This window comes from Equus przewalskii, chromosome X (genome assembly GCF_037783145.1).
Source record: "Equus przewalskii isolate Varuska chromosome X, EquPr2, whole genome shotgun sequence".
Classification (NCBI taxonomy): Eukaryota; Metazoa; Chordata; class Mammalia; order Perissodactyla; family Equidae; genus Equus; species Equus przewalskii.
In genome coordinates, this window is record NC_091863.1 from 40,378,377 (window position 1) to 40,397,792 (window position 19,416).

Here is a 19,416-nt window from a genome sequence, read left to right on the forward strand (position 1 = left end):
CACACTTGGTCCTCAGGAATTCATCAAAATTTCTCGTTTAATCTTCATATTGGCTTCTGTCCATGGTAAGCAAATGCTCCAGTCCTGTGTCTCCCTGACGGTGCCTGTCTCCCTCCAGATTTTGCGATGGCATTTACTCTATGACCTCTGTTCTCTGATGAGTCCAAGAAAACTCATTAATTTGCAGTATATCCAGATTTTTTCTTGGATAGGATAGGCAACATCTTTCCAGCTCTCCATCTCTGAACTGAACTTCTGGGCCATATGGTATGTGTATATTTAACATTATAGGAAACTGTCAAACCATCTTCCAGAATGGCTGTATAATTTTGCATTCACGCCAGCAACAGACGAGAGATCCAGGGGTTCCACATCATCACCAGTACTTGGTATTGTCAATACTTTTTCTTTTAGTCATTTAATAGGTGTGTAATGGTATCTTTTGTGGTTGTAATTTGCATTTCCCAAATGGCCAATGATGTGGTATATCTTTTCATGTGCTAATTTTCCATCTGTATATCCTCTTTGGTTTAATGACCATGACTTTTGCCAATCTAGAAATTTATGTTTTCTTGTTATTGAGTTTGGAGAGTTCTTTATATATTCTGGATGGAAGTCCTTTGTCAGATATATGATTTGCAAATATTTTCTCCCTGTCTGTAGCTGCCTTTTTTTCTAAGTTAGTATTCTGTTGTTCTAAGAATATTGAAGGGGCCAGCCCCACAGCCGAGTGTTTAAGTTCCCACGCTCTGCTTTGGTGGCTCAGGGTTTCACCAGTTCAAATCCTGAGCATGGACATGGCACTGCTCATTAAGCCATGCTGAGGTGGCATCCCGCATGCCACAACTAGAAGGACCCACAACTAAAAAATACACAACTATGTACTGGGGGGCTTTGGGAGAAAAAGGAAAAAAATAAAATCTTTAAAAGAATGTTGAAGAGCCCTCATGAAAATTCAAACATCACATAGGACTTTGTAATACACACATACATCTTCAAAATCATGGCCTAATCCTCTCTAACTCTTGCATGATCATAAGCCAGTCACCTTATCTTGGACACTTTTAAGATACCTTGAACAAAGAATCAAGTGCTTTGTAGTTCTAAGGTCAGAATATTAGCCAGTAATGTGTTCAACCTTGTAAAGGGAAGATTATATCAATTCAAATTAATTCTCTTCTATGATAGAGGTGTGAAAATTAATAAAGGGAAACCTCATTTAAAATGGAGTCAGGAGGCCAGAAGGGGGAGCTCCCATGCAGTACCCTTCAATGTCAATTACAGGAAAGATAGTCAATCACAGACCCCAATAGAAAGTTGTCAACAGGAAAGAATCATCAATTACAGGAAGAAACGTACATTCCATCCCAAGCAGAAATCACTACCCCAGCAACTCAGCCAATAAGAAACCATCACCACCCTGAACTCTTGCTTTTCTCCAATGGACTTTTGTTCAAAACAACCCCTTGCAATTTCCTCCTTTTCCTCTATAAAATAACATTCCTCTCCTCGTTTGTTAGATTTGCCTATGGCCTGCCATAGCATGCACATCCCAAATTGCTATTCTTGAATAAACTCATTTTGTCGGTATGATAACTACCTGTTTTATTTTTAAGGTTAACAGAGGAAAAGGCCTTAAAGATAAAGAGAAACTAATAGATTTTCATTTATTCAGGACTAAGGTAGGCTTCTATTTATATCCTCTAGTCTTATTAACAATTAGTCCTATGGTTTAGAAATCAGACTCCAAGGGATCCAGAAGTTCTGTAGAGGAACCCCCCTAGAGGCTGCCTAAGAGAATGGGGGTTCAGGGACAGAGATGATGAGCCACCGAGAGCCTCTCCTCTCTGGCTTCAAGCACAGCAGCTCTGATTTTTTATTATTAGGTTTGGCAATATTTTTTGTTTAATAAACATTTTTATTTTGAAATGATTTTAGACTTACAGAACACTTGCAAAGATAATACAGAGAGTTCCTATAGACTTTTCACTCAGATTCACCTAATGTTAACATCTAATATAACCATGGCACATTTGTCAAAACTGAAAAATTAACATTCATATTATGCTTGGAGTACTGCTAACTAAACTACAGACTCTAGTCAGATTTAATTAATTTTCCCACTAATATTCTTTTAATCCAATCCAGGATACTACATTGCATTTAGAGAAGATTTTCTTTTCATTATTTTAACAGTGTCCTTTCACAAAGCAAAGGTTTTAAATTTTGATGAAGATTGATTTATCAATTTTTTCTTGTATGGATTGTGCTTTTAGTATCATGTCTAAGAATTCATGGACAAATCCAAGGTCTCCTAAGTTCTTTTTTTAAGTTCTATAGTTTCAAATTCTATGTTTAGATATATGATCCATTTTGTGTTAATTTTTGTATATGGTGTAAAGTTTAAGCAGAGGTTCATTTTTGTTGCATATCACCGTCCGCTTGTCCCCATACCATTTACTGAAAATAGTACCCTTTATCCACTGAATTGCTTTTGCACTTTTGTCAAAAAACAGTTGGCCACGGGGCCGGTGCCATGGCCAAGTGGTTAAGTTCGTGTGCTCTGCTGAGGTGGCCCAGGGTTCCACCACTTCGGATCCTGGGCACGGACATGGCACCATTCATCAAGCCACGTTGAGGTGGTGTCCCACATGCCGCAACTAGAAGGACCCACAACTCAAAATATACAACTATGTATCAGGGGGGCTTTGGGGAGAAAAAGGAAAAATAAAATCTTAAAAAAAAAATTGGCCATATTTGTGTGGGCCAATTTCTGTACTTTATTCTATCCCATTGATAAATGTGTCTTGATTATTGTCATTTTATAATCATTCTTAAAGTCAGATAGTTCGGCACCCAGATCTTAGTTTCTAAATACCATTTCTCAATAAAAGGAACTAAGAACCCTGGACAAATGGCTGATTCTAGGGCAGAAGGTGAACCTGTATTATCTTGCAGTGCCAGAAAGTAAGGGAAAGCTAAAAAACAAACAAACAAAAAAACTCCAAAACAACAAAAGAAGATGAAGTCCATGTCAAAAGTACATAAGAGCCAGTCTGAAAGGGGTCCCAATGACTAAACTAGAATTTGAGTCACAAAATACAGAACAATTGTATTGGAATAGAACCTAAAAAATAAAATAAATATCCTTGAGTCCATATCGATATAAATAAATGATTGAATAAATAAGTAAATGGGAGAAAAGGAACAAATTTTCCCTACAGAAGAATTTTAAATAATAAATGTAGAAGGAACGAGTGAAACAGAAAATCACTATTAGAACAGCACAGTAATAATTGCTCTAGGCAAGATCCATGGATTAATACTAAAATCACAGCCTCAAATTATTTTTGTCCAAATATTTATTAGTTCCTGTAGAGATTTTAACATATATCCACAAATTCTTTTATGTTCTTTCCTCCAAGGTGGAGCTTAACTCTCCTCCCCTTGAGTATGGGCTGGACTTAGTAATGAACTTTTTTTTTTTTTAAAGATTTTATTTTTTCCTTTTTCTCCCCAAAGCCCCAAGGTACATAGTCGTATATTCTTCGTTGTGGGTCCTTCTAGTTGTGGCATGTGGGACGCCGCCTCAGCGTGGTTTGATGAGCAGTGCCATGTCCGCGCCCAGGATTCGAAACAACCAAACACTGGGCCACCTGCTGCGGAGCGCACAAACTTAACCACTCCGCCACGGGGCCAGCCCCGAACTTTTTTTTTTTAAAGATTGGCCCTGAGCTAACATCTGTTGCCAATTTTTTTTCTTCTTCTCCCCAAAGTCCCCCAGCACATAGTTGTATATTCTAGTTGCAGGTCCTTCTAGTTATGCTATGTGGGATGCTGCTCCAGCATGGCCTGATGAGTGGTGCTAGGTCTATATCCAGGATCCAAACCGGCGAAACCCTGGGTCACTGAAGTGGAGCATGTGAACTTAACCACTTAGCCACGGGGCCAGCCCCAGTGATGCACTTCTAATGAAGAGAGTATGGAAAGGGAAAAATAGTAATTTTATAGTGGAGAAATCTGACAGACACCACCTTAACCAAGTGATCAAGGCTAACATCACCAGTAACAAGTCATATTTATATCGTGTATCCTCTGATATGATGTAATGAAGAGGGCATTTCACTTGAATGGTATTCTTCTCAAAAACTATTATTCTAGTTCAATCCTGAGAAAATATCAAACCCAAATTGAGGGACAGTCTGAAAATGACCCGATAAATACTCTACAAAACCAGGTAGTGTGATTCCTCCAACTTTCTTCTTTTTTTCAGAATTGCTTTAGCTATTGCAATTCTTTTGCCTTTCTTTATACGTTTTAGAACCAGCTTGTCTATATGTACAAAAAAATTCTGCTAGGATTTTATTCGGTGTTGTGTTAAAGGTCTGTATCAATTTGGAGATAGTTGGCATCTTTACTATGTTGGGTTTTCAAATCCATGAACACAATATGTATTCCCATTTACTTAGGTCTTCCTTGATTTCTTTGACCACTGTTTTGTAGTTTTCAATATACAGATCCTGTACATGTTTTGTGAGATTTACATCTAAGTATGTCAATGGTTTTGTGGGGGATCAGAATTGGCCACCCCAAAATGTGTCTCTTTGGCTTATTTTTAAGAACAAAAGACTCTGAAAAAAACTTTGACCTCCCACCAAAGAAAGAATTTAAAATAGAAGGGCCTGTTCCAGGGAGGAGCTGATACCATCAGATAAATGTAATGTAATGTAAAGTAAAACGTGTCTCTCAGGTCACATTGTCTATAGTTGGCCCATTTGCAGCTCCATCTCCATGTAAACTGCCTTCCTCCTCTTGAAGTCCCAAAGCACTACCCCCAACACCCTCCTTTGTCTTTAGCTAAAAATGGTATTTAAGGTGGTGACCTCAGCCATTCTGGCGAGATGCTCGGTTTTCCTGCATTTCTCCCATGAATACATGTTATAAACTTTTGTTTGATTTTCTCCTGTTATTCTGTCTCATGTCAATTTAATTCTTAGGCTATCCAGAAGGAGCTAGAGATGGTAGAGGAACTGTCTTCCTCCTCTACATTTTAAATGATTATAAATGTTTTTAAAAAATAATTTTGGTTTTCAATTGTACATTGCTCATGTATAGAAATTCAATTGCTTTTGGTGTGTTGGTCTTGTTTTCTGCTGTCTTTTAAACTCATTTATTAGTTCTAAGAGGGATTTTTTGGGTAGATTCCTTGGGATTTCCTATGTAGACAAACATGTCTGCAAATAGGGTGATTTTTATTTCTTCCTTTCTAAACTGAATGCCTTTTTTCTTTCTTATTCTTGCCTTATTATACTGTGGGGGATTGGCATTGGCCACCCCAAGATATGTGTCTTTGGCATGATAATCTGAGGATTATTTTGGGCTGATTACTTTTAAAAACTGCAGACATGAGAGAAACTCTGAAAAGTAGAAGTTACCCTCTGCTAAGAGACATTTACGTTTGTAAGGGAAATCTCCATCTGTAAAGGTGTCTCCCTCTCTGTACCAGGAAGAAAGGGGGATGACCTTCTCTCCAGAAACTCTTATCAATGTGGAAGGCAAGGACTTAAATCTGCATAATAACCTTACTCTTGTTTACTGTGCTTTTCTGGTAATCTCCCATAACTGACTCCCCCCACTCCCAACATCCTCCTTTGTCTTTAGCTGAGGATGGTATTTAAGGTGAGAGCTTCTGCCATTTTGGCGAGTTGCTTGGTTTTCCCTGAGTCTCTCCCACGTATACATGTTATAAAGCTTTGTTTAATTTTCTTCTGCTATTCTGTCTCATGTCAATTTAATTTGTAGTCTAGCCAGAAGGACCGAGAGTGGATAGAGGAAATGTCTTCCTCCCCTACAATACTGATTAAGACTTCCAGCATGTTGTTGAATAGGAGTGGGGAGAATGGAAATTTTTGCCTCATTCATGATCTTCGGAGGACAGCATTCAGTCTTTTAACATCAAATATGATGTTAGTTGTAGGATTTTTGTAGATACGCTTTACCAAATTCAGGAAATTTCCTTCTAGTTCTAGTTGGCTGAGAGTTTTTATCATGAAAGGATGTTGTAGTGTCAAATGCCTCTTCTGCATCAATTGACATAATCATGTAGTTTTCTTCTTTAGACTGTTAATATGGAGAATTATACTGATTGATTTTTGAATATTGCATTAGCCTTGCATTCCTGGAATAAACCTTCCTTGGCTGTGGTTTTATTATTCTTCTTATATATTGCTAGATTCAGTTTGCTGATATTTTGTTGAAGATTTTTACATTTACGCTTATGACAATCCTAACAATCCTAAATTTTTATGCATCTAATAACATAGCTACAAACTATATGAAGCTAAAACTGACAGAACTGCAAGGAAAAATAGACAAATCCACAATTATAGTCTGAGATTTTCATATCCTGTTTTCAATAATTGATAGAACATGTGGGCAGAAAATCAGCAAGGATACAATAAACAATCTGAAGGACTTAACCTACCAAGGCTCACCTAAGAAGAAATAAATAACCTGAATAACCCTTTATCTATTAAAAAAACTGAAATTTTAGTGAAAAAATGTTCCCACAAAGAAAACTCCAAGCTTAGATGGCATCACTGGAGAATTTTACCAAATATTTAAGGAATAAATAATAACAATTCTACACAAACTCTTCCAAAACTTGAAAAGGAAAGAATATTTGCTTACTCATTCTATAAGGCCAGAATTTCCTTGATTCCAAAACCGGATAAAGACATTAATAGAAAAGGAAACTACAGATCAATGTCTCTCATAAATATAGATGCAAAAATTCTAAAGAAGATTTTAACAAATTAAATCTAACAATATGTTAAATGGATATTATGTTAAATATGTTTTGCTAAAAGGATAAGTTAAAAGGATAATACATCATGTCAAAAGGATATGTTAAAAGGATAATAAATCATGACTGAATGGAATTTATCTCAGTAATGCAGGGCTGGTTTAATATTTGAAAATCAATCCATGAAATTTACCATATTAACAAGCTAAGAAGGAAAAACCCATATAATTGTCTCAATAGATGCAGAATGTTGAATGCTTTGACCCTAACTAAGATCAGGAACAAGACAGGGATATCCACTCTCACCAGTTGTATTCAACATTGTACTCGAGTTTCTAGGCAGTGTAATCAGGGAAGATAAAGAAATAAAATACATCCAGATTGGAAATGAAGAAGTAAAACTGTCTACTCACAGATAACATGATCATTTACCTAGAAAATGTGATGGTATTTAATTAAAAGTTACTAAAACCAACAAGTGAGTCTAGCCAAGTTGCAGCATACAAGCTCACTATAAAGACACCAATTGTATTTCTATATACTAGCAACAACCAAAAATTGAAATAAAAGCTAATATAATTTACAATAGCATAAAACATATGAAATACATAGGGATAAATCTGACAAAAGAAGTGAAAGATTAGTACACTGAAAACTACAAAATATTGCTGAGAGAAATTAAGACCTAAGTAAATGGAGAGCTATATCTTGTTCATGGGTCTTAAGACTCAAAATTGTTAAGGTGTCAATTCTCCCCAAAGTAACTATAAATTTAATGCATTCCCAATCAAAATCCCAAGCTGATTGTAAGACTGTATGGAAATGCAAAGGACCTAGATTAGCCAAAACAACAGTTTGAGAATTATTATAAAACTATATCACAATAGTCTAGTATTGGCAAAAAGACAGATAGATCAATGGAACAGAACCAAGAGTCCAGAAATAAAACCACATATACATGGACAACAGATTTTTGGCAAAGGTATATAGGGAGCGGCATAACAGCTAGCAACGGCCAGCATGACCAAGGTACCCTCACCAATTGCCTGACTACTAGGGTATACAGGCATAAGAGGAAACTCATCCAAGAGAGAGAAGTCCAGAGCCAAATAAGCTTTCTAGCACACATGAAAAGCCTGCATATTATCAATGAAGATTGAAGGCACAATTATAAACTGGGGATTGGTTGGCATAGAAAGGCAAACCTGCAGGCTTCTGTGTAAGGAGGATGGGGAAAAAAAGGCAATTCCTTTAGGTGATGGAGGTGTCAAGAGGGACAGAACCTTCCTTCCTTCCTCTCTACTATTTCAAGTGAACCACTCAGATATGCTGACACTAAGTAATAGCTATCTGAATAAATGTGAGTGTGTGTATAACAACTAAATGTGCATGAGTAGTATCTGAAGGAGTTGAGATTGTTGGAGTCAAAGTTTAAAATGACATAGTTTGTCAATCAGATTTACAGGAATTCTCTTTTGCAATAATGTAAACTTCCTTCATGTTTACCAGGCAGTGATTTAGAAAAATTACCCCGGCTGGCCCCATGGCTGAGTGGTTCGGTTCACACACTCCACTTCAGGGCCCCAGGGTTTGCCAGTTCGGATCCTGGGTGCAGACCTACATACTGCTCATCAAGCCATGCTGTGGTGGCGTCCCACATAGAAGAATCAGAATGACTTACAACTAGGATATACAACTATGTACTGGGGCTTTGGAGAGAAAAAAAGAAAAATTACCTCACAGAATATTTATATTCAGAGTCTATTTGGGCACTTATTGTGGTCTATTGTTGGCCAAGAACACCAAAGAAAGATCCACCTCTCACCCATAGCCTCACTCCAGCCTCAGTGGACTCTGTAGTTTCCAAGCGTGTTCTGACCTACCAGCTTCCATGACTTAGCTCATGAGGTTCCTTCTGCCAGTGCTGCATCCCGCATGTTTGGGTACTTATACCACATCACCTCCACATCACCTCTTGTGGATGGTGGACAGGGGGTTGCTAAGCTTCTTCTTGAGCTAAAGGATTCAAGGGAACTAGTAGATTCTTGAGGCAGCACAAGGTAAAGAAATGAGTGAAGTCAGTGGAATCAGAAAGACATAGGTTTAATTCCTGGAATACCTCGCCAGAGGGTGTGATGTTGGACAAGTCGCAAATACTCTCAAGCCTCTATTTCCTCATATAAGAATTTTTTTCCTGAAAAGATTATTAAGGAAGTGGGCAGGGAATGATCCATGAGGATGTTTGCTGCAGCATGGATGATAATCTAGAATGAATGTGTAATATATTTTCATATATATGAAAATACATGCACTAAAACGACAAATAGAGGAGAGGTTTTTAATGAATGTTGGAATTCCAAGGTTGTTTCTTAGTTCTTCTCTTTCTGATTTTATGAATTTTTTACTATGAGCATGAATTACTTGAATAATAATGTTCAACATTATTTAGCAAAATGCAAATTCAGATACTAGTGTGGTATTATTTTCTCCTATCAAAATAGCAGAAAAAGAAATAATGTTACACCCAACAATTGCAAGGTTGGAAGAAAATGAGCATTCTTATTCTCAAGCTGGAGTGTAAAATGGATTCTCAAAACCATTTTATGAGATTCTAGATGCTAGAATCACCTAGCAATATACATCAAAACCTTTAAATCCCTCACTTTCCTTTCACCCAGCAATTCAATTTCCAGGAATATATCCTAAGAAAATACGAGAAAAGTGTGCTACAGTGCAAGTATAAGATGTTCATTCCTATTTTACTTATAATGGTAAAAGGCCATGAACAATCAACATAAAGCACACCCACAGATACTTTTTTGTATTATTTAACCTTAATTAATGAACATCAGTCTAGATCAATACATGTTAATTTATCTAATTCTTCAATGGCTGCAAAACTTCCATTATCTAGGTTTTTTTTGTGTGAGGAAGATTAGCCCTAAGCTAATATCTGTTGCCAATCTTCCTCTTTTTGCTTAAGGAAGATTGTCGCTGAGCTAACACCTGTGCCAGTCTTCCTCTATTTTATGTGAGATGCCGCCACAGCATGGCTCGACCAGTGGTGCTAGGTCCATGCCTAGGATCTGAACCCATGAACCCCAGGCTGCCAAAGCAGAGTATGTGAACTTAACTACTGCACCACCAGGCTGGCCCCCCAACTGCCTAGTTTTACTGCAATTCATATGAGCAAGTACATTACTGAACACACAGGCACTTTTGAGTTTTCACTTTTGTAACTGTTGTGAATATACTGCAGTCTTCTTGGATGATTATAACTTCAGGATGAATCCCAAAGGGAGACTGCTAGGAAAGGATGCTTAGGGCATTACTAATTGAGATACTTGAGAGCATTAGGAGTTTCTCATGAACCTCTAAACTTGCTCCCTCTCCCTCCATTGAAAGGGGTGGGATGGGTTGCACAAGCTGTTGGGACTCAATACAGAACCCCTCACATACCCCAACTGCAGCCTCTATTGCTCTCTCTCCAAGGCTGGCTGTTGGGATTTCCCCCAACTGTGGGTGAGGGTGAGGGTTGTGGGCAGTAACTCTCCCAGGTCTGGCCCATCCCCAGACTTACAGGGGCAGTACCCGAGGCCAGACAGGGAAGAACAGAGTGGTCCCTACCACCATGGCCTCCCTCTGGAGCATACATCTGCAGTCAGCATGTGACCCTGAATCTTTCCCTCCTCCAGGTATTGGTAATGGGCTGGATCATCACGCCATGCACTGTATAATCACAGCTGCCACCTCACCACAGCTTCACCATGGCCTTGTGTCTGTGCATCCCACTCACAGCTGGCTCAGGTAGCATTTCCCATATTTCTTCCATTGGGTTTCAGGACAGTCTGCATAGAGCTCACCTTTGGCCCAGGCACCACTTGGGCCTTGCCTGGTGTTCGACCTTGACACCTGCTCCACTCCAGACTGGGCACAGTCGCCAGTCCCCACACATGGTTATCACCTCTGGCCATGGGAAATGGAAGAACAAAGGGTCTCTTTTTCGTCTGCTATGGTGAGGGAAAGGAGGGGGTGGTGGGGCAGGAGGGGATGCCCTGTGGCTCCCCTCAGTGGTCCTAGCAACACCACCATTACTGCCAGGTGTTCATTCTATCCAGAATTAGGTAACTTATACTGGGATTTAAATGATAATGACAAGACAGTGAGACTGGCCAATTGTTAGTGACTGAATTATTTGTAAGGAGCAGATAGTACTTGTGCCATGAAATAAATAAAATGAAATGATATCTACAATCATCAGAATGATACAAACAAGGGCTTGGGAGTACCTGATTGTCCTTGGTCAGAGTGCTTGCTCTGCACTAGTGTTGCCTGAGGATGAGGTTACCCGGGAAGGCTTGCTGCACTGGGCAAATCAGGGTTTCTTTTTCAGTTCAGACTCCAAGCTCTCACACAGAAAGGATCCTATCTTCCCTCTAACTTCTTCACGGTGTCCTGGAGAAACTTGATCCTACCCAGAGAACACAGCTGCTGCCAAAAGACAAAGCACCAAGGTCAGGGAGACAGCTGGGCAGCAAAGAGCCTTTCCAAGAGATAACAGGAAATTACTAAGAGCCAATGAAAAGACTGAGGAGAAACACGAGATGGAGGTCAGAGCCCCAATTTATGTTGATTGAAGAGTGTGAGAACTCAGTCCTTCTCAATAAATTTTTATCTCATATACATAAAGATCAGAGCTGTAGGAGCAGCTCCTGATTAGATATTAAAAGTAGTTATCCCTGATTGGTGAGATCAAGGAAGAATTATATGTTCTTTACACTCGGCTCTAAAATGACTACATATCTTGTCTGTAATAGGGAGGGAGGGAGGAAGAGGGGAAAGGAGAGAGGGAAGGAGCGTGAAAGGGAAGGAGGGAGAGAGCGAGGGATGTGGCAATTCTACTTTTGCTACAGGGGATCTTTCTAACTCTCAAAGAATGTGTGCTCCTCTAAAGGTAATCTGCAGGGTCTGGGGACAGTCCTGGACATGCAAAGACAGAAAGGTTTTTTGGAGGGAGTAGGGGTAGGGAAGGGCAAGGCAAACTCCCTTCTGTCCTGAAGGTACCCCAAAGCAGGTGTAGCGGGCTGCTGTCCTTCCTCTCACTTCCCCTCATCCCACCTCTTTCCTGACAGCAGAGGACCAGACTGCTTAGGTGGTGGCAAAGCCCTGTGAGATGCACCAGGTGCAGGAGACCTACAACCCCGAGGACTACATTTTATCTGCTGGGTTACCCTTGCAGAATCATGTGTCTTTGGAGACTCAGAACGTGCTGGCTTCAGGAAAACAAAGCATATATACTGTCGGAGAGGACGGTTGGTGGTGTAGTAGTGCTGGTGAACTTTTCCAAAGCCTCCCTCTTTTATTGGGATCATGCCGCACGTATACAGTGCTACAGAAGTGGCTGTTTCAAGTTAATAACTTACTGTGAGCAGCACCACTAGGACAGCAAACATTATTCAGCATTAGTTTCAATGGGCAGCCATATTCCCTTTTCAAATGAGCTGCGGTTTACTTATGTGGCAAGTTCATGACCATGCTTTTATAAATTAAGCTGCTTTGGAAGTCCCATGTATTTAAATCTTTATTCACATCCAAGATAGTTTCCTTAATACAAAGTTCTAGAAGTAGAAATGCTGGGTCACAGGATGTCTGCAAGTTTTAAGGCTTATGTATTTGGATTTATCAATCCTTTACATTTTCTGAATCTCTGTCATACTTTAAATGGCTTTGCACTCTTTCAGAGGCTAAAAGCTTTCACACATCTCTGGGGAGACTAAAGACTCTCTTGAGGGCCACTGAAAGGAAAATTTGGAAGGTCAATTGGCAGGTGAAATGCAGGGCTGGGAACACTCCTAGACACAAAAGGCCTGAAAGTTTTTTGCGGGTGGAGAAGGCAAGGACAAGTCCCTTTGGGACTGGGAAGCAACGCCCCGCTCTAGGTAGGGCAGAGCCTCTACCTGGTGGGGGAGGACTGGAACCACAGCCCATGTGACACACACATCACTGTTGCATGCACACGGGTGCTACCTTGCACACCTCTGAGGCTTGGGATTGGCTGGTGAATTTGACCCCGCAGAGGTTGTGTTTAGCCGGCAACGTTAGGTAGACAACCATTTTCATTCGCCTTCTGATTCTCCACCAGGCTCTCGGCTGTTTCTCGGCAAGTCTAAGTGTGAACAGGTATGAAAGAGTGTGAGGAGGGACCCAGCGGGCTTCAGGCGGGTGGGGGTGGCACAACCTATGGCCCCCAAGGAGGAAGGTCCCCGAGGTCGTCATCCTTACCCTCACAAGAGTCGCAGCTGCTACGACCCTTGTCGTCGTGGCGGGGTCGGGACAAGGGAGGAAGGTGGGCCGTGGACGGGAAGGGGTCAGGTGGAGAGGGGGTGAGTCGTGGGGGCGTTACTGGAGGTATCTGGGTCCTGGGGGCACCAGGAACTGTTCATAGAGGACAGACTCGAGAGTCCTCACGGGGGCCCGGGTGAGGGTCAGAGAACCCAGCCGGCCGGGCACAGGTGCACGCAACGCGCATGCCCGGTGCCGCGCTTTCCCAGCAGCCCTCAGGGTCCGGGGTGCATAACGTTCCAGGCGCCGGGCTGTGCGGGTTCGTCTTGCGGTCGTGCTTCTTTTCCTCTTGGCTGAGGCTCAGTCGGTAGGTCCGCGGAGCAGTCCTTCCAGGAGTCTAACCGTGAGTGAGTGTGAGGAGGGAGCCAGCGGGCTTCGGCAGGTCGGGACGGCGTGGTTCCTGGCCCGGAGGAGGAAGGTCCTCGAGGTCGTCGTCCTTGTCCTCACAGGCATCGCAGCCGCCATGACCCTTGTCGTAGTGGTGCTGGGACGAGGGAGGACGGTGGGCCGCGGAAGGGGGGGTCTCCGAGGAAGACGAGGTGAATCCAGGGGGCAGCTGGGACTGCCGACAGAGCACGGACTCCGGAGTCCTCAGTGGGGCCCTGGAGACTGGGCGGGGAATCCAGCCCGCCAAGCACACGCGGGACGCAGTGCGCATGCCCAGTGCTGTGCCTTCGTATCGGCTGTCAGCGTTGGGGCTGCATAACCTGGGCGCTGAGCTGTGCAGGTCGTGTCTTAAGTCGTGTGGGTTCTGTTTTGTTGGCTGAGACTGTCGGTAGGTCTGGAGATGAGTCCTCTTGGGAGTTTAAGTGTGAGTGAGTGTGAGGAGGGAGCCAGTGGGCTTTGGAAGGTCTGGGTGGCGCGATGTGTGGTCCCCGAGGAGGAAGGCCTTCAAGGCCCTAGTCCTCCCGGGCATCGCAGTCGCCATGACCCTTGTCGTCGTAGTGGGCCAGGACAAGGCAGGACGGTGGGGCTGAGGATGGGATGGGGTCAGATGGAGAGGGGGTGAGTCGTGGGGGCGTTACTGGAGGTATCTGGGTCCTGGGGGCACCAGGAACTGTTCATAGAGGACGGACTCGAGAGTCCTCAGTGGGGCCGGAGTGAAGGGGCGGGGAATCCAGCCCGCCGGGCACAGGCGCGACACAGTGCGCATGCCCAATGCCGCGTGCTTGCCCGTGGGGGTCAGCGTCTGGGGTGCATAATGTTCCGGGCGGCGAGCTGGGCGGGTGATGTCTTAAATTGTCTGGGTTCTTTTTTGTTGTCTGATATTGTTGCTAGGTCAGTAGATCAGTTCTCCCAGGAGTCTGTCAGTGAGTGTGAGGAGGGAGCCAGTGGGCTTCAGAGGATCTGGGTGGCGCGATTTGTGGCCCCCTCAGAGGAAGGTTTTCGAGGACTACCAGGTGTTGTAGCCGCTATGACCCTTGTCATCGTGGTGGTGCTGGGACAAGGCAGGACGGTGGGCTGAGGAGGGGAGGGGGTTCAGGGGACACGGGGTGAGTCTTGGGGGCGTTATTGGAGGTATCTGGGTCCTGGGGGCACCAGGAACTGCTGGTGGAAGACATACTGGAGAGTCCTCAGTGGGGCTCCGGTGAGGGGGCGGGGAACACACCTCGCCAGGCACAGGCGGGATGCAGTGCGCATGCCCAGTGCTGCATACTTTCTCAGCAGCTGTCTGCGTCGGGGGCGCGTAACGTTCTGGGAGCTGAGCTTTGCAGGTCGCGTCTTACTATTTGGGTTCTCTTTAGTGGGCTTGGACTCAATCGGGGGTCTGGAGATCAGTCTTCCCAGGAGTTTAAGTGTGAATGAGTGATGACAGAGCCAGCAGGCTTGAGCGGGTCGTGGAAGTGCAATCTGTGGCCCCAGAGGAGGAGGGTCCTCGAGGTCCTAGTCCTCCTTACAGGCATCACAGCTGCCATGCCCGTTGTTGTTGTGTTGGGGTGTGGACAAGGGAAGATGGCGGGCCGCGAGGGGAGCGGATCCGATGAAGATGGAGTGAGTCTTAGGGGCGTTATTGGAGGTATCTGGGTCCTGGAGGTACCTGGGACTTCCGACAGAGCACAGACTCCGGAGTCCTCGGTGGGAACTGGATGTGGCTGTTTAGTACAAAATCTCTTCATACTGGAGAGTCCAGTTGTGAAACTAAATCTCTTTAGGAAATTAAGTACTTAAAGGTTCCTTCTCCCCGAATTAGCTGTGAGAGAAACAAGGATTTGCGGACAGCCTTATTTGCTGTGATTGGAAAACAGGCAGTTATCAATTCAAGACTTAAGTCTCACCAAATGTAAAGAAGAGTTTTTTGGGGGTTTTTTGAACCATCAGCAGCTGGCTATGGAAATAGTCTAGTATAATTATTCTTTTTTTATTACATTCTCCAGTTCACACTTTTCTGCTTTCAGGGTGAAATATGAGTGCACGAGTAAGATCAAGATCTCGAGAAAGGGGAAATGGTCAAGAGTCTTCCAATCTGGTTGAACCTGTGCTTGTGAGTGCTTTAACATCTTACTTCCATTGTCAGAAATTAATTTTGGGGGAAAAGTTGTTAAACTAATATAGATCTGTTGTATCAGGGATTTCCTTGCCAAAAATGGGTGAAAAGTGAATCCCATGAATGAGACATTGAGCAAGGAGACTTATATTCTGGTGTTGCCTAGGTATGTATATTGATATGAGCCTAGAAATCACCCCTATGGCTTTCCTATTGTGCTTATTAAACAACACACAGCCCAGAAAAGATTGAAAAGGTTTCCAGAATTGTTGATCCTTGCAGATAATTCCTTTCTTAGAGTATTTTCTGTATAAAATAAGTTTATTAAGAGTACTTACAGAGAAGAGTATAGGAAAAACCTCTTCAGCTTTGTGGTTAGTTACGTCCAATAGTATGTATATTTGTGCCTTCTATTGTCGTAGTATTAGTAACAATACTTTTTATTTGCACCTCCCCTCCCCCAAGGCCCAGCAAGCAGGTGACAAAAATTCTCAACAAGAGAAACCACCAGCTGAGAATCCAGATATTGAACTTGGACAGGAGAGAGAAGAAGGAGGAGCACCTGCAGTTCAAGGTGAAGGGGGGAAGGAGGGACATTTTGTGTATCATTTATGTTATACTAGTAACAGGAGTGGATAAAGCATCCCCTGCAGAGTGGCTGGAAATCTGTTTGGTAAGGGAGAGGTAGAGTTTGCAGCTAACTGCAGTCCCTCTTGGTGATGAGTTTTCCCTTTGTCAGCCTTTTACCCTTTCTAAATTTTAAATTATTTGGCATGCTTGGAAAAAATAATTCTTGCCAAGGCTCTATGTTAGCAAATCAAAAGAAAGAACATTAAATTTAGACAAAATTGTACACTATTTCACTGGTTAAACTTGGTCTTCTTGGAACGTTGTTTTCTGGGCTTCTTAAGTCATTGCATCAAAAGTTTCAGTAGACCTAAATATATTTTGGTTAGCTCTTAAGATTGTAATTTTTAAAAATTTTCATAATATAGAGAAATCGAAGTGTGAAATCCTTTCCTAGTTGCTCTTAAAGTCTTCAATATTTTTGTCCTCCTAAACCATAATCAAGTTGTCACATATTCTTGTTTTTAACTTTTTACTTAGAAAAGATTTAAAACTTACAGAAGAGTTAGAAGAAAGTACGGTGTACTTCTGTATCCTCTTTACCTTGATTCACCAATTGCTAACATTTTGCCACATACCACCCTCTCTTTAGCTATCAATACATACATTATTATCGCTAAACCATTTGAGAGTAGATTTCAAATATTACTCTTTACTCTCTAATTCAGTATGTATCTCCTAAAAACAAGGAAATTCTCTTACATAACCCCAGTACAATGATCAAATTCAGGAAATTTGACATTGAGAAAACATTATTATCTAATATGTAGACAGTTGACTTAGTAATAGCTAGTTTTGTTAGTTGGCCTATTAATATCCTTTATAGCATTATATTTTGCTGATCCAGGATCCAATCCAAGACCACCTATTGCATTTAGTTGTCATCTCTCTTTGGACTCCTTTAACCTGGAATTATTCCTCAGTTTTTGCCTTTCATGATTGACATTTTTTGGAGGTCAAACAAGTTGTTTTGTGAAATGTTCTGCAGTTTGGGTTTATCTCATTTTACTATCTTTAAAGACATTTTTCACTCATTTATTGGGGCCTGCTTGGTGGTAGATAATGTACTAGGTGCTGAGGATATAAATATAAATGAGAGAATAATTTCTGTCTTGAGCTCACAGTCTTATCAAATTCATGTAAACATACAGCTGATCTAATGAGATAAGTGCAGTAATAGAAATGTCTATAGGTTACAAAGGTGACAACTAAGTTGTCTGAAACAGTTTTAGAAAAAGAAACTTCATAGAAGAGAGAATATATGAGAAACACAACTTCTCTACTTTGTAGCAGAAAACTCTAATACTCATTGCATTGTTATGCATCACATTTACTGCAATACTAACTTTCAGAGCCTTATTTAATAACATTGATTTATGGTTTACTGCTTACATTAATACCTCTTTATTTATATAAGAAGCTGAATTGGAAGATGATAGCCAGGTATTGGGTCTGGAAAAGCCTGACGGCAAGCTTGGAGATGGCCTTGATGAGAAAGGGAAGACTCCACCTAATCCTAGTGCTTGCTAAAATTCCAGAAACAGGTATGTTATCCATTAAGAATGCAAGTTGTGGAGTTGCTCTTTTCTACAGTATTACACTCTCTTAACAAATTGCACAAAGATTATTTGAAAGGTAGTTCAGACGCCAAATGCTTGATTCAAAGACAGTGTCAGGGAAAAAAATGAATTAAGTCAGTCATGTTGTTGAATTATAAAACATGGAAGTATTATTACTTTGGAGTGGAAGTCCTTTAAAACCCAAGGCAAGTGATCAAATACTTCTTAAAGTACATAAATTATTTAACATACCTCAGTATAACTGGATATCTAAACAACACAATTGTATTATTATTTTTTTTAATTTGCCAGAACTGTTTCTCAAAAATCAGTTTATCTTTTGGACACCTAAAAATCATATGGATCTGTATGTTTTGGCTTTTCTAGGTTGGTTTGTTGGGTTTTTAAAAATTGTGAGCCAGGCTGAGAAATGGTAGTATTTCCCCTCACATTTTAATGTATCTATGATAGTAGTGGCTTAAAACTAGTGACCATGTCGTTTTTATCATCCAAAGCGGGACACTCTTGAGAATTAAAGGGGGCACTATGACTGCTTAGACCAGGACAACAAGTGCAAATGGAGTAAATGGCCACCCTGCTATAAATAGACCGTATGTAAAGGCTGAATTCAAAAATGAAATATTTTTGCACAAAAGAGACAAACCAAATGGAGTGCTGTTCTTTGCTTTCTCTTTAGTTAGGCACTTGCAAGTATGACATTATTTTAGCTAATACAAATAATTAGAAGACTATTTCAAGTCAATGTGTTTGAATAACACTGGGTTTGCTTGCTTGTTTCGCTCTTTGAGTTTTTGTTTGGTTGATTTTAACTGAAATCACTGGCAGTTTTTGCTGTCTACTTAAAATTACTTTAAATAGGGCTCATGGGATTTAATCTGTTCTGGGCTTGAGAAATCTATGTTTCTTCATACCACCAAAAAGAGTGACGCATTTAAGAAATTTGTGCTCAGATGGCTAAAAGTGTACATTAGCATGGAAGTCTGTGCAGTGGTTAAGAGTTCTGGTGTTAGTCTCGTCTTACAAAACCAAAACTAGTGTCCTTTGTGTACCTTTATTATCGTCTAAGTAAAGTTCTCTCAAGTAATGCATCTCACTGTTATGTTTATATTTTAGATGGTGGACAAATAACAAGTTAAAAAGAAGACAAGCTGAAGCCACACATGCTGTTAGTTATATTGATAATTTGACATGTTAAATTCTTTCAATAAAGTTTTACAGTTTTCTCAGAAGTCATACACATCTTTTGTTAAGTCTGTTCCTAGCTTGATACTATTGTAAATGGTTATCTTAAAAAACTCTTCATGTTCTGTTTAGAGCTGGAGGAAAGAGTCAGGTGGAGGGGTGATGTCAGCTGCTAACCAAGGAGAACTCTGCTAGGGTAAAATCAGGCAGCAAAGCCCCACAAGCCGGGCAGTAGGTACTGGGCCAAGGCCAGCCATCCCCAGGACTCGGGGACCAGACTCTTCCTAGAACACACTCCCTCATCCTCGAGCACTGGCTGGCCTCTACTTCTGAGCCAGGTCCTGAAGCCTGCCCTGGGCAGCACTCCCTCCCGGGGACCGGCACTTGGGGCTGCT

At 41.6% G+C, this 19,416-nt stretch overlaps 1 long non-coding RNA gene across 6 annotated transcripts in view; it reads left to right on the forward strand.

Moving 5' to 3' along the window:
* Positions 1-19,072, forward strand: part of LOC139081152 (uncharacterized) — a 182,884-nt gene extending 163,812 nt beyond the window's left edge. For 2 of the 6 annotated variants that reach the window (XR_011536213.1, XR_011536209.1), the window contains exons 2-5: positions 15,544-15,629; positions 16,098-16,206; positions 17,677-17,803; positions 18,953-19,072. This is a non-coding gene — a long non-coding RNA (uncharacterized lncRNA). Of the gene's footprint in view, positions 1-13,361; positions 13,495-13,805; positions 13,923-15,543; positions 15,630-16,097; positions 16,207-17,676; positions 17,804-18,952 lie in introns of those variants that run through there. The other 4 variants (XR_011536208.1, XR_011536212.1, XR_011536211.1 and 1 more) reach the window with 4 other exon arrangements.
* Positions 19,073-19,416: the final 344 nt, after the last annotated feature.